This window comes from Mixophyes fleayi, chromosome 2, assembly GCF_038048845.1.
Source record: "Mixophyes fleayi isolate aMixFle1 chromosome 2, aMixFle1.hap1, whole genome shotgun sequence".
Classification (NCBI taxonomy): domain Eukaryota; kingdom Metazoa; phylum Chordata; class Amphibia; order Anura; family Limnodynastidae; genus Mixophyes; species Mixophyes fleayi.
Window position 1 is genome coordinate 357,794,037 of NC_134403.1, and position 13,752 is coordinate 357,807,788.

The following is a 13,752-nucleotide window of genomic DNA, read 5'->3' on the forward strand; positions in this document are numbered from 1 at the left end:
TGTGCCCTCTGGAACTCCATTCACGATCTCTTCATCTCTAACTCTCTTAATCTTCTTGCCATAACTGAAACCTGGCTCACTTCTTCTGATACTGCCTCCCCTGCTGCTCTCTCCTATGGGGGCCTCTCTTTCACCCACTCCACCAGACCAGACGAGCGTCCAGGAGGGGGAGTGGGCCTCCTCCTATCCCCTAACTGCACTTTTCGGGTCATACCTACTCTACCTTCCCTCTCCTTCTCCTCCTTTGAAGTCCACTCCAATCGGCTCTTCTCCCCCATCCACCTCCGTGTCTCTGTCATCTACCGTCCCCCTGGCCCTACCTCTCTTTTTTTCGACAACTTCGACGCCTGGCTCCCCCACTATCTTTCCTCTGACCTGCCCTCCATTATACTGGGTGACTTCAACATCCCTGTTGACAACTGTACTGACCCTGCCACCATAAAACTTCTCACTCTTTCCTCCTCCCTTGGCCTCACTCAGTGGACCTCCTCCCCTACCCACTGTCTTGGTCACTCCCTCGACCTTGTCTTCTCTCACCTCTGTGATCTCTGACTTCTCCAACTCTCCCTTCCCACTCTCTGACCACCATCTCCTCTCCTTCTCTCTGTCCTCCTCCCCTTCTCCCACCTCGCCTAAAGCCACCCTCACCAGGCGCAACCTTGACGCTATTGACCCTATCTCCTTCTCTGCCTCTCTTGAAACTCTCCTATCACCCCTTCCCTCTCTGGCCTGCCCTGATCAGGCATCCTCTCTCTACAACCAATCCCTCACTACTGCCCTAGACACCGTCGCCCCGGCCTCTTCTATCCGCCATCGTCGCCTTACTCCCCAACCCTGGCACTCCAAACTCACCCTCTCCCTCCAAAAGTGCTCTCGTACAGCTGAACGCCTCTGGAGGAAATCTCGTTCCCTGGCTGACTTCCTTCACTTCAAATTCATCCTCTCCTCTTTCTGCTCTGCCCCTCGCTAAACAATCCTTCTTCAAGTCGCTCATCTCTTCTCAGTCCTCCAACCCCCGCCGCCTCTTTGCCACATTCAACTCCCTCCTCTCCCCCCCCTCCCACTGTCCCGCCTTCCCTCTCGGCGTCTGACTTTGCCTCCTTTTTCTCCTCCAAAATTGAAGCCATCAGACGCAACATATCCTCCCCCCACCACTCTCCCCCCATCCCCACCGGTCCACCTCCCGCCATCAACCAGCTGTGGTCCTCCTTCATCCCCACATCAGGTGAAGAAGTTCGCTCCCTTATTCTTTCCTCTCCACCCTCTACCTGTCCTCTTGATCCCATCCCCTCCCATCTCCTTCGCTCTCTCTCTCCTACTGCCTGCTCCTACCTCGCACACCTCTTCAACCTATCACTCTCCTCTGGCGTTGTCCCATCCTCATTCAAACATGCTCTTATCTCCCCTATCCTTAAGAAACCCAATCTTGACCCCACCTCTCTTGCTAACTACCGCCCTATCTCTCTTCTCCCATATGCCTCCAAATTACTTAAGCGGATTGTCTGCAGCCGCCTCACCAGACACCTCTCTGACAACTCCCTCCTTGACCCTCTCCAATCCGGCTACCGCCCCCTCCACTCCACTGAAACAGCCCTGGCTAAAGTTACTGATGATCTCCTATCAGCCAAATCCAAGGGTCACTACTCCATACTCATCCTCCTTGACCTCTCTGCAGCCTTCGACACCGTGGACCATCCCCTCCTACTGCAAACTCTTCTTTCACTCGGCCTCTCTGGCTCTGTCCATGCCTGGTTCACCTCATACCTTGCTAATCGCTCCTTCTCCGTATCCACATCTGGTTCTTCCTCCACCCCCTCCCCTCTCCCTGTTGGAGTCCCTCAGTGCTCTGTTCTTGGCCCTTTACTCTTTTCGCTCTATCCTTCCTCCCTTGGGGCTCTCATCTCCTCTTTCGGTCTTCAGTATCACCTATATGCTGATGATATTCAACTCTACATCTCTTCTCCTGATCTTTCCTCCTCCCTCCTCTCTCGTGTAACTGACTGCCTCTCAGCCATCTCATCCTGGATGTCCTCTCGCTTTCTTAAAATTAACATCTCCAAAACCGAACTCATTGTCTTTCCCCCACCTAGGCTCCCTTCTCACCATGACCTCTCTATCGTTGTTAACAACTCCACTATCTCCTCTGTCACCCAACTCCGCTGCCTAGGTGTCACTCTCGACTCCTCTCTCTCTTTTGCCCCCCACATTCAATCCCTTGCCCAAGCCTGTCGCTTCCAACTCCGTAACATTGCCCGCATCCGTCCCTTCCTCTCTCAAGATGCCACCAAAACTATCATCCATGCCCTCATCATCTCCCGTCTCGACTACTGCAACCTCCTTCTTTCTGGCCTCCCCTGCTCCCACCTTGCCCCCCTCCGCTCTATACTCAATGCGGCTGCGAGACTCATCTTCCTCTCACGCCGCTCCTCCTCTGCCTCCCCTCTCTGTCTTTCCTTACACTGGCTCCCCTTCCCCTACAGAATCCTTTTCAAACTCCTCACCACCACTTACAAGGCTCTCTCTCAGTCTACTGCCCCTTACATCTCTAACCTCCTCTCCATTCACACTCCAGCCCGCTCCCTGCGCTCGGGCCTGCGCCTCTTCTCCACTCTGATCACCTCTTCCCACTCTAGAATCCAAGACTTCTCCCATGCTGCCCCCCTTCACTGGAACGACCTCCCTCGCTCCATTCGTCTCTCACCCAATCTGTGCTCTTTCAAGCGGGCACTTAAAACTCACCTGTTCCTTAAGGCCTACCAACCATCCACTTAACCTCTCACCTCTTCTGGTTCTCCCCTGCCCCCTTTCTCTCTCCCCGTTGCTTCACTGGCTCCCTTTTGTGCCTGACTTTGTTTACCCTCCCTTAGGATGTAAGCTTGTATGAGCAGGGCCCTCTTCCCTCCTGTCTCCATACCTGTTCTTCTGCTCCGTCTCTACTGTATCTGCCTGCTTGGAGTTTCTGAAGTACTGGTACTTTGTGTTTATTGTCCTGTACTGTTTTACCCTGTATAGTCTACTGTTTGTACCATGTATGGTGCTGCGGAAACCTTGTGGCGCCCAACAAATAAACGATAATAATAATAATAATAATATCTAACTACGTTCACTGTTCCTGCAGTAAAAAGGAATTTATACTGCAATATCTAACTACATTCACTGTCCCTGCAGTATAAAAAAAATACTACTGCAATATCTAACTACGTTCACTGTTCCTGCAGTAAAAAGGAATTTCTACTGCAATATCTAACTACGTTCACTGTTCCTGCAGTAAAAAGGAATTTCTACTGCAATATATAACTACGTTCACTGTTCCTGCAGTATAAAAAAAACACTACTGCAATATATAACTACGTTCACTGTTCCTGCAGTATAAAGGATTTTCTACTGCAATATATAACTACGTTCACTGTTCCTGCAGTATAAAATAATTAGTACTGCAATACAACGTTCACTGTTCCTGCAGTATAAAAAAATGAGTACTGCAATATTTAACTACGTTCACTGTTCCTGCAGAATAAAGGAATTTGTACTGCAATATTTAACTACGTTCACTGTTCCTGCAGTATAAAAAAATTAGTACTGCAATACAACGTGTGCTGCATATAATGTAGTACAAAAATTTGGAGGATAAAGTAGGGAAAGATCAAGAACCACTTCCTCCTAATGCTGAAGCTGCTGCAACTAGTCATGACATAGACGATGAAATGCCATCAGCGTCGTCTGCCAAGGCCAATGCCCAATCTCCTTTTGCCATTATGTGCTCTTTGGGGCCTAGTTTTTCAAACTGCCATCCTGTCTGCCACTGCAGTGCCACTCCTAGATGGGCCACGTGTTTGTGCCACCCACTTGTGTCGCTTAGCTTAGACATCCAGCTACCTCGGTGCAACCTTTTGGCCTAAAAACAATATTGTGAAGTGTGAGGTGTTCAGAATAGACTGGAAATTAGTGGAAATGATTGTTATTGAATGTTATTGAGGTTAATAATAGCGTAGGAGTGAAAAATAAACAACAAACTGGATTTTAGCTCTTTTTCTGCTTTTTTAAAATAAAATCAGAACCCAAAACCCAAAATCAGAACCAAAACCTTTAGTGGGGTGTTTTGGCAAAACCAATCAGAACCCAGAATCTCAAGCTAATCAGAACCCAAAACCCAAAATACGAAAAGTGGCCGGTGCACACCCCTACAAAAGTCCTATTTTTCAGCAGTCTAAAAAAACAATATTTAGCACTCCAAGTGCTTTTGGTGTGTCCACCATTCTTTTGCATTAATATTTCTGGCTGTCAAAAGTCCTATTTGTCAGCAATCTCCAAAAATAATATTTAGCACTCCCAAGTGCTTTTGGGGTGTCCCCCATTCTTTTGCATTAATATTTCTGGCTGTCAAAAGTACTATTTTTCAGCAGACTAAAAATATAGATAGCCACCAAACTACCGTGGTTCATTTATTTTTACTTTCTAATTTCACAGTCTATGCAGGCTGCTTTTTTTCTATTCAACTACAAGTGGAGGGTGTAATATACACCCAAAGACGATGGCTACATTGCCAATAATTAAAGATGGAGGAGGTAGACAACCAAGTTTGTCTGTATAATTTGCAGGCAAGTGTTCGCATTAAGGACGGCCTACCAGGGATTAAACTGTTTTTTTCATAATTTATTAGCTTTAGAATTACCTCACTTATCCAAGAAACTAGTGGAGCACTAAATTAGGTTATTTTAGACCAAAAAAATTGTATTTTTTTCAAAAATGGCAAAACAAAACCAAACAAAACCAAAACCAAAACACGCAATGACGGTTTGGCAAAGCCAAAACACGACAGTAATCCAGATCCAAAACCAAAACCAAAACACGGGGGTCAGTGAGCATCTCCAACTGTAATGAGGGGAACAGTGTGATAAAGGGCACAATGTGAAAAGGGTCACAGTGTAATGAGGGGAGGCAGTGTGATAAAGGGCACAGTGTGATGAGGGGCACATTATAATGAGGGGGACAGTGTGATAAGAGACACAGTGTAATGAGGGGGGCAGTGTGATAAGGGGCACAATGTAATGAAGTGGCAGCAGTGTGATGATGGGACAGACATATCTGTTATTTGTTGTTCTTATTGTTGTGATTTTATAGCTATATAGTGTTTTACTTAAAATAAAGCAAAGAATAAACCTGACCAGCTTGTATCCTAAAATACATTTACTCGTGAGACACATAGGGGAAGATTCAATTCAGCACAAGGTGTCTCCAGAAGGACCATGGAGACACCTCACGTCGGAGATTTTACAGGAATCTCCGCTAATTTTTTGCACATCCCATAGAGATGCGCAAGAAAATAAGCAGACAGTGCTACTGTAATATCCGGCAATAGGCACAGCTGAACATCAAGGCTATGTTCAGCTGCACCTTGCACCGAATTGAATCACCCCCATAGTTTTGTAGGGCACAGGGCCTGCAGGAGTCGGGACTGGACACTCGGGAATATTCTATAACCTCCCCACCAAAAGAAAAGCCTAGATCCGCCCTTTGTGACTGCAATAGACACCAAGATGACTGAAAAGAACCCTCTGGGCTTGCCCATCCATAAGAGCTCCTCCTATGATTCCAGGTCACACTCGGTGTGCAGACTCCAGAGGTGAGTTGCACTTTGGAGACTAAGGGGTATATTATTTACTAAACTGCGGGTTGGAAAAAGTGGAGATGTTGCCTATAGCAACCAATCAGATTCTAGCTGTCATTTTGTAGAATGTACTAAATAAATGATAACTAGAATCTGATTGGTTGCTATAGGCAACATCTCCACTTCTTCAAACCCACAGTTTAGTAAATGTACCCCTAAGTTTTATTGTTATATGTATATTAAATCTGACTCATATATTTGTGCGCTCGCACACACACACACACACACACACACACACATATTATTCTACTTACACACACATTAAATACTGTATATATAGTTACTTAGAGCAGAACCATTTAGAGACAATCAAAGAGATAACAATGTAATTTTGTATCTCCCTCTCAGGTTTAAACTAGGGATGAGCGCACTCGGATTTATGAAATCCGAGCCCACCCAAACGTTGCCGATCCGAGTCGGATCCGAGACAGATCCGGGTATTGGCGCCAAATTCAAATCTGAAACTGAGGCTCTGACTCATAATCCCGTTGTCGGATCTCGCGATACTCGGATCCTATAAATTCCCCGCTAGTCGCCGCCATCTTCACTCGGGCATTGATCAGGGTAGAGGGAGGGTGTGTTAGGTGGTCCTCTGTCCTGGTAGATCTCGTGCTGTGCTGTTTAGTTCTGTGCTGTGCTGTTTAGTTCTGTGCTGTGCTGTGCTGTGCTGTGTTCTGCAGTATCAGTCCAGTGGTGCTGTGTGCTGTGCTCTGTCCTTCTGAGGTCAGTTGTGCTGCTGGGTCCTGTGCTGTGTCCTGTTCAGTCCAGTGGTGCTGTGTCCTGTGCTCTGTGCTTCTAAGGGCATAGTTATTTCCCCAATATTCCCCTGTGTTTAAAAAAATAAAAAAAAGTTATTTAAAAAAATACCAAAAACTAATTTAATTTTTTTTAATTACCCCAAAATTTGCACAACCAATCCTGCAGTATAAGCCCATTGGTACTGCAATATTACCAAGTTCACACATTCAGCAGTAAAAGTCCAGTGGTACTGCAATATTACAAAGTTCACACATTCTGCAGTATCAGTCCAGTGGTGCTGTGTCCTGTGCTCTGTCCTGCTGAGTTCCGTAGTGCTGCTGGGTCCTGTGCCGTGTCCTGTTCAGTCCAGTGGTGCTGTGTCCTGTGCTCTGTGCTTCTAAGGGCATAGTTATTTCCCCATTATTCCCAAGTTTTTAAAAAATAAAAAAAAAGTAAAAAAAAATAAAAAATTTAAAAAAAAAAAAAAATATATAATAATTATAACCAAATTTGCAAAACCAATACAGCAGTATAAGTCCATTGGTACTGCAATATTACCAAGTTCACACATTCTGCAGTATCTTGTGCTACATATAATGGAGACCAAAAATTTGGAGGATAAAGTAGGGAAAGATCAAGGCCCACTTCCTCCTAATGCTGAAGCTGCTGCCACTAGTCATGACATAGACGATGAAATGCCATCAACGTCGTCTTCCAAGCCCGATGCCCAATCTCGTAGTACCGGGCATGTAAAATCCAAAAAGCCCAAGTTAAGAAAAAGTAGCAAAAAGAGAAACTTAAAATCATCTGAGGAGAAACGTAAAGTTGCCAATATGCCATTTACGACACGGAGTGGCAAGGAACGGCTTAGGCCCTGGCCCGTGTTCATGACTAGTGGTTCAGCTTCACCCACGGATCTTAGCCCTCCTCCTCCTCCCCCTCCCTACAAAAAATTGAAGAGAGTTATGCTGTCAGCAACAAAACAGCAAACAACTCTGCCTTCTAAAGAGAAATTATCACAAATCCACAAGGCGAGTCCAAGGATGTTGGTGGTTGTCAAGCCTGACCTTCCCATCACTGTACGGGAAGAGGTGGCTCGGGAGGAGGCTATTGATGATGTAGCTGGCGCTGTGGAGGAACTTGATGATGAGGATGGTGATGTGGTTATTGTAAATGAGGCACCAGGGGGGGAAACAGCTGATGTCCATGGGATGAAAAAGCCCATCGTCATGCCTGGTCAGAAGACCAAAAAATGCACCTCTTCGGTCTGGAGTTATTTTTATCCAAATCCAGACAACCAATGTATGGCCATATGTAGCTTATGTAAAGCTCAAATAAGCAGGGGTAAGGATCTTGCCCACCTAGGAACATCCTCCCTTATACGTCACCTGAATAACCTTCATAGTTCAGTGGTTAGTTCAGGAACTGGGGCTAGGACCCTCATCGGTACAGGGACACCTAAATCCCATGGTCCAGTTGGATACACACCAGCAACACCCTCCTCGTCAACTTCCTCCACAATCTCCATCAGATTCAGTCCTGCAGCCCAAGTCAGCAGCCAGACTGAGTCCTCCTCAATACGGGATTCATCCGAGGAATCCTGCAGCGGTACGCCTACTACTGCCACTGCTGCTGTTGCTGCTATTAGTCGGTCATCTTCCCAGAGGGGAAGTCGTAAGACCGCTAAGTCTTTCACAAAACAATTGACCGTCCAACAGTCGTTTGCCATGACCACAAAATACGATAGTAGTCACCCTATTGCAAAGCGTATAACTGCGGCTGTAACTGCAATGTTGGTGTTAGACGTGCGCCCGGTGTCCGCCATCAGTGGAGTGGGATTTAGAGGGTTGATGGAGGTATTGTGTCCCCGGTACCAAATCCCGTCGAGATTCCACTTCACTAGGCAGGCGATACCAAAAATGTACAGAGAAGTACGATCAAGTGTCCTCAGTGCTCTAAAAAATGCGGTTGTACCCACTTTCCACTTAACCACGGACATGTGGACAAGTGGTTCTGGGCAAACGAAGGACTATATGACTGTGACAGCCCACTGGGTAGATGCATCCCCTTCCGCAGCAACAGCAACAGCTGCATCAGTAGCAGCAACTACAAAATGGCGGCTCGTGCAAAGGCAGGCAACATTGTGTATTACAGGCTTTAATAAGAGGCACAACGCTGACAACATATTAGAGAAAATGAGGGAAATTATCTCCCAGTGGCTTACCCCACTTAGACTCTCATGGGGATTTGTGGTGTCAATCAATTCCTCAATGAAGTACAGCACTGCCCTCCAGATACTACAGAGTAGAGATGGGCGGGTCCGGTTCTCCGAGAACCGAACCCACCCGAACTTTGGGTATCCGAGTACCGAGCTGAGCAGCTCGGTACTCTCCCGCCCATTCCGAATCCAAATCGAGGCCGAACGTCATTGTGACGTCGTCGGATCTCGGGACTCGGTTCTCGCGATACTTCAACTTTATAAATACACGCCTCCACAGCAATCCATCGCCATTTGACAGAGGGAGAGAGCAGGGTGTAGTCATAGGCTAATTAGAGCAGGGACAGAGAATACCATATTGTTCTTGCAATTGCTCTAACCAAAATCGCTAGTGCAGAGAGGAGGATAGAGGTTTATTATTTTTTCTTCATATTTGGCACTCCCCAGCGCTTTTGGGGTGTCCCCCATAATTGTGCATTAATATTTCTGGCTGTCAAAAGTCATATCTGTCAGCAGTATCTACTCAATAATTTGTAGCACACCTCAGTGTTTTTGGGGTGTCCCCCATAATTGTGCATTAATATTTCTGGCTGTCAAAAGTCATATCTGTCAGCAGTATCTACTCAATAATTTTTAGCACTCCTCAGTGTTTTTGGGGTGTCCTCCCTAATTGTGCATTAATATTTCTGGCTGTCAAAAGTCATATCTGTCAGCAGTATCTACTCAATAATTTGTAGCACACCTCAGTGTTTTTGGGGTGTCCCCCATAATTGTGCATTAATATTTCTGGCTGTCAAAAGTCATATCTGTCAGCACAGTATCTACTCAATAATTTGTAGCACTCCTCAGTGTTTTTGGGGTGTCCTCCCTAATTGTGCATTAATATTTCTGGCTGTCAAAAGTCATATCTGTCAGCAGTATCTACTCAATAATTTGTAGCACACCTCAGTGTTTTTGGGGTGTCCCCCATAATTGTGCATTAATATTTCTGGCTGTCAAAAGTCATATCTGTCAGCAGTATCTACTCAATAATTTGTAGCACTCCTCAGTGTTTTTGGGGTGTCCTCCCTAATTGTGCATTAATATTTCTGGCTGTCAAAAGTCATATCTGTCAGCAGTATCTACTCAATAATTTGTAGCACACCTCAGTGTTTTTGGGGTGTCCCCCATAATTGTGCATTAATATTTCTGGCTGTCAAAAGTCATATCTGTCAGCAGTATCTACTCAATAATTTGTAGCACACCTCAGTGTTTTTGGGGTGTCCCCCATAATTGTGCATTAATATTTCTGGCTGTCAAAAGTCATATCTGTCAGCAGTATCTACTCAATAATTTTTAGCACTCCTCAGTATTTTTGGGGTGTCCTCCCTAATTGTGCATTAATATTTCTGGCTGTCAAAAGTCATATCTGTCAGCAGTATCTACTCAATAATTTGTAGCACACCTCAGTGTTTTTGGGGTGTCCCCCATAATTGTGCATTAATATTTCTGGCTGTCAAAAGTCATATCTGTCAGCAGTATCTACTCAATAATTTTTAGCACTCCTCAGTGTTTTTGGGGTGTCCTCCCTAATTGTGCATTAATATTTCTGGCTGTCAAAAGTCATATCTGTCAGCAGTATCTACTCAATAATTTGTAGCACACCTCAGTGTTTTTGGGGTGTCCCCCATAATTGTGCATTAATATTTCTGGCTGTCAAAAGTCATATCTGTCAGCAGTATCTACTCAATAATTTTTAGCACTCCTCAGTGTTTTTGGGGTGTCCTCCCTAATTGTGCATTAATATTTCTGGCTGTCAAAAGTCATATCTGTCAGCAGTATCTACTCAATAATTTGTAGCACACCTCAGTGTTTTTGGGGTGTCCCCCATAATTGTGCATTAATATTTCTGGCTGTCAAAAGTCATATCTGTCAGCAGTATCTACTCAATAATTTTTAGCACTCCTCAGTGTTTTTGGGGTGTCCTCCCTAATTGTGCATTAATATTTCTGGCTGTCAAAAGTCATATCTGTCAGCAGTATCTACTCAATAATTTGTAGCACACCTCAGTGTTTTTGGGGTGTCCCCCATAATTGTGCATTAATATTTCTGGCTGTCAAAAGTCATATCTGTCAGCAGTATCTACTCAATAATTTTTAGCACTCCTCAGTGTTTTTGGGGTGTCCTCCCTAATTGTGCATTAATATTTCTGGCTGTCAAAAGTCATATCTGTCAGCAGTATCTACTCAATAATTTGTAGCACTCCTCAGTGTTTTTGGGGTGTCCTCCCTAATTGTGCATTAATATTTCTGGCTGTCAAAAGTCATATCTGTCAGCAGTATCTACTCAATAATTTTTAGCACTCCCCAGTGGTTTGCGCTCAGAATGGATTCAAAGCAGTCCACATATGATCTAAATGAGCAACCAGGTTCTGTCACCAGTCCTGATGTTAGTGTTCCCAGTACGTCATCTGGCCAAGGCGATGTCAAACAACAGAGTGTTTTCAAATTAGTGCAAAAAACAAAAACCCAAAAAAATTTTACTGTATTGAAGCGAAAAAGAAGTGTAACTGAGCAAAAGTTAAGTGACGATAAAAAAAAAATTGCAAGCATGCCATTCTACACACGCAGTGGCAAAGAGAGAATGAGGCCTTCACCTTTGGCTATTAGTGGCAGATCCCAAAAAGTTACCCAGCCTACAATTGGTGCACAACTACTGTTACGCGTCAAAGCCGAGCTGCAAGATAACAGTGAGGCATTACAGGAGAATATTTGCTCTGATTCACAAATGACAACAATCCCTGTGGAGAGTCCATCCAACAGTGGGATGTCTAATCGTGACCATTCTGTTAGTCTACCCATAAAGAAGGGCCCTTTCAGCAGTTCTGCTGATGTGTGCCTGAACAGCCCGAGTGTAGCCGGTGATACACCAAGTGAGGATGACACTTTGTCTTTAGAAGAGGATGTGGGGGAGATTTGGGTATCCGACGATGAGGATGCGGTTGATTGTGTAAGTCCTGCAGCAGTGTGGCACCAGTGGGAGCAGTTCTGGCATGTGAGGTTCTGGCACCAATATGCACTTTCCAAACACAAGCAGGGATGACGCAGGGGGCAGACCACAACAGTTTGACATCTGGGCTGGTTTGAAGGATTTGTCAAAAAAATGTGTGACCTTGACCATAATTCCAACCAATCCTACTATTAACATGCAAAGGATGGTGGAGGGCCTATCAGGGATTAAACTGTATTTTTCATAATTTTCACTAATAATGTTTGGGTGTAATATACACCCAAAGACGAGTGCTCAATTGCTAAGAGTCATTGATGGAGAGGAAGACAAGCAGGCTTGTCTGTAGAATTTGCAGGCAAATTGTGCTGCGTTATATAGGTAACACCCAAAGAGAAGAGCTCCATTGCTCCATTGCTAATTGTAATTGCTGAAATAGAAATAATAGGGCTGACAGTCTTGGTCTAAATCTGCAGTTACATTTTATTGTACCATAGCTCATTGCGAAACTGGAGAGGTGGCAGGGTTTAGTGATAATCTTCCTCCAACAATACTAATTCATCCCAATATCCCAATATCATAGAAGTCTGTGTAGTATGATGTAATTGCTGATAATGGCCTTCCAAAGGGAATGACTAGTTGATTTTAGGGCAGAGCTGTCACGGTTTTTGGGCAATTCTTTTACAGCACAGCAAATATCAAAATGTTTAGCGGACTCATCTGCATCACCACTGGGTGTCTTGGGAAAGCAATTTCTTTTATTACAAGCAGTTGCCAGAGAAACTGAAGGAGAAGACGTCCCAACAAGATGTTGATAAGTCTGGGATCCTTGCAAAGAAAATTAAGTATTTCATCTACAATTAAAATATAGTTAGCACATTTACTTTGTTTTATTGCACACTATAATTTTATGTAGCACCTTTTCAAAATCTATTATTAAGGCAATCACTTGACTCAAGCTAACTGTGTCTGCACTTTCTTCACAGGTAACTACTTCGCTGGACTAAAGTATATTCCCCTCAAATGCTAGTCTTCTTGCAGCTGCTGTATTCTCCTACATGCTGTTGCAGAAACCACAAATTGACCCTAAATGTTTATGGACACAAACAGCATCTCCTGCATGTCATTTTTCAAAAGTTCTGTAACACCAAGTTGATAGTGTGTGCAAAACAGGAAATGTGATGGAATTCAGCCCCGCTGTAATGCTGGACCAATATTGGGGTCGTAATCAGAAATGACATATCCTCAGGAGACTCCAAGCAGGATTAGCCATCTTTCAATGACATCCCTTAGTTTTTGGAACAGTTTGTCAGCTGTATGCCTCTTAGTGAAGCTGCTGATACACAGAGTAGCCTACTTCTCAAAAATGTGATGCACCTGGGTACATGCTGCTGCTGTCCATGCTGGGGAAGGCGAAAGACCAACCCAGTGGGCTTTCACAGTCATATAATCTTTTGTTTGCCCAGTTCCGCTTGTACACATATCTGTGGTTAAGTGTACAGTGGGTAGAATACCATTTTGTCACCCAATAATGACATTTTTAGGAACTTTCCGGTACAGGAGAGAATAAGCTTTTCTAGTAAAATGGTATAGTGATGACATTTGCTAACAGGGACATAACACCTCAATTAAATGTCTTAAACCAACTGTATTAATAGTGGACATTGGACACAGATCTAACGCTAGCATAGTACCCAGGGCGTCTGTGATCCGCTTTGCGACTGGGTGACAGGTTTCATTCTTGCTTCCTCTTGCAGAGGATTGTTTACTTGCCAATTGTTGGGGGGGAAGATTGCAGGTGCTGGGATGTAGATGAGAGAAGGGAGGTAGATTATGCTGGAATGCTTGTTGTTAATTTTTTTTTAACCAAAGTTTCTGATTTTCCCAACAGTTTGCCAATAACTCGCTGAAAAATGACGAAACATGGATGAGGATCCCAGATGGTTAAGGTCCCTACCTCTACTGAGTGTGGCTTTCAAAATGTTACAAATGGATAGACAACTCTTGCCAGGATTCGTGTAAAAATAATTCCACACTTAAGAGGTGGATTTTTGGTCTTATGCCCAGGCATGACAATGGCCTTTTTGTTATCACTGGCAAGAACTGCAGCAATTTTTCTTTTCAAGTGTATGAAAATCATATT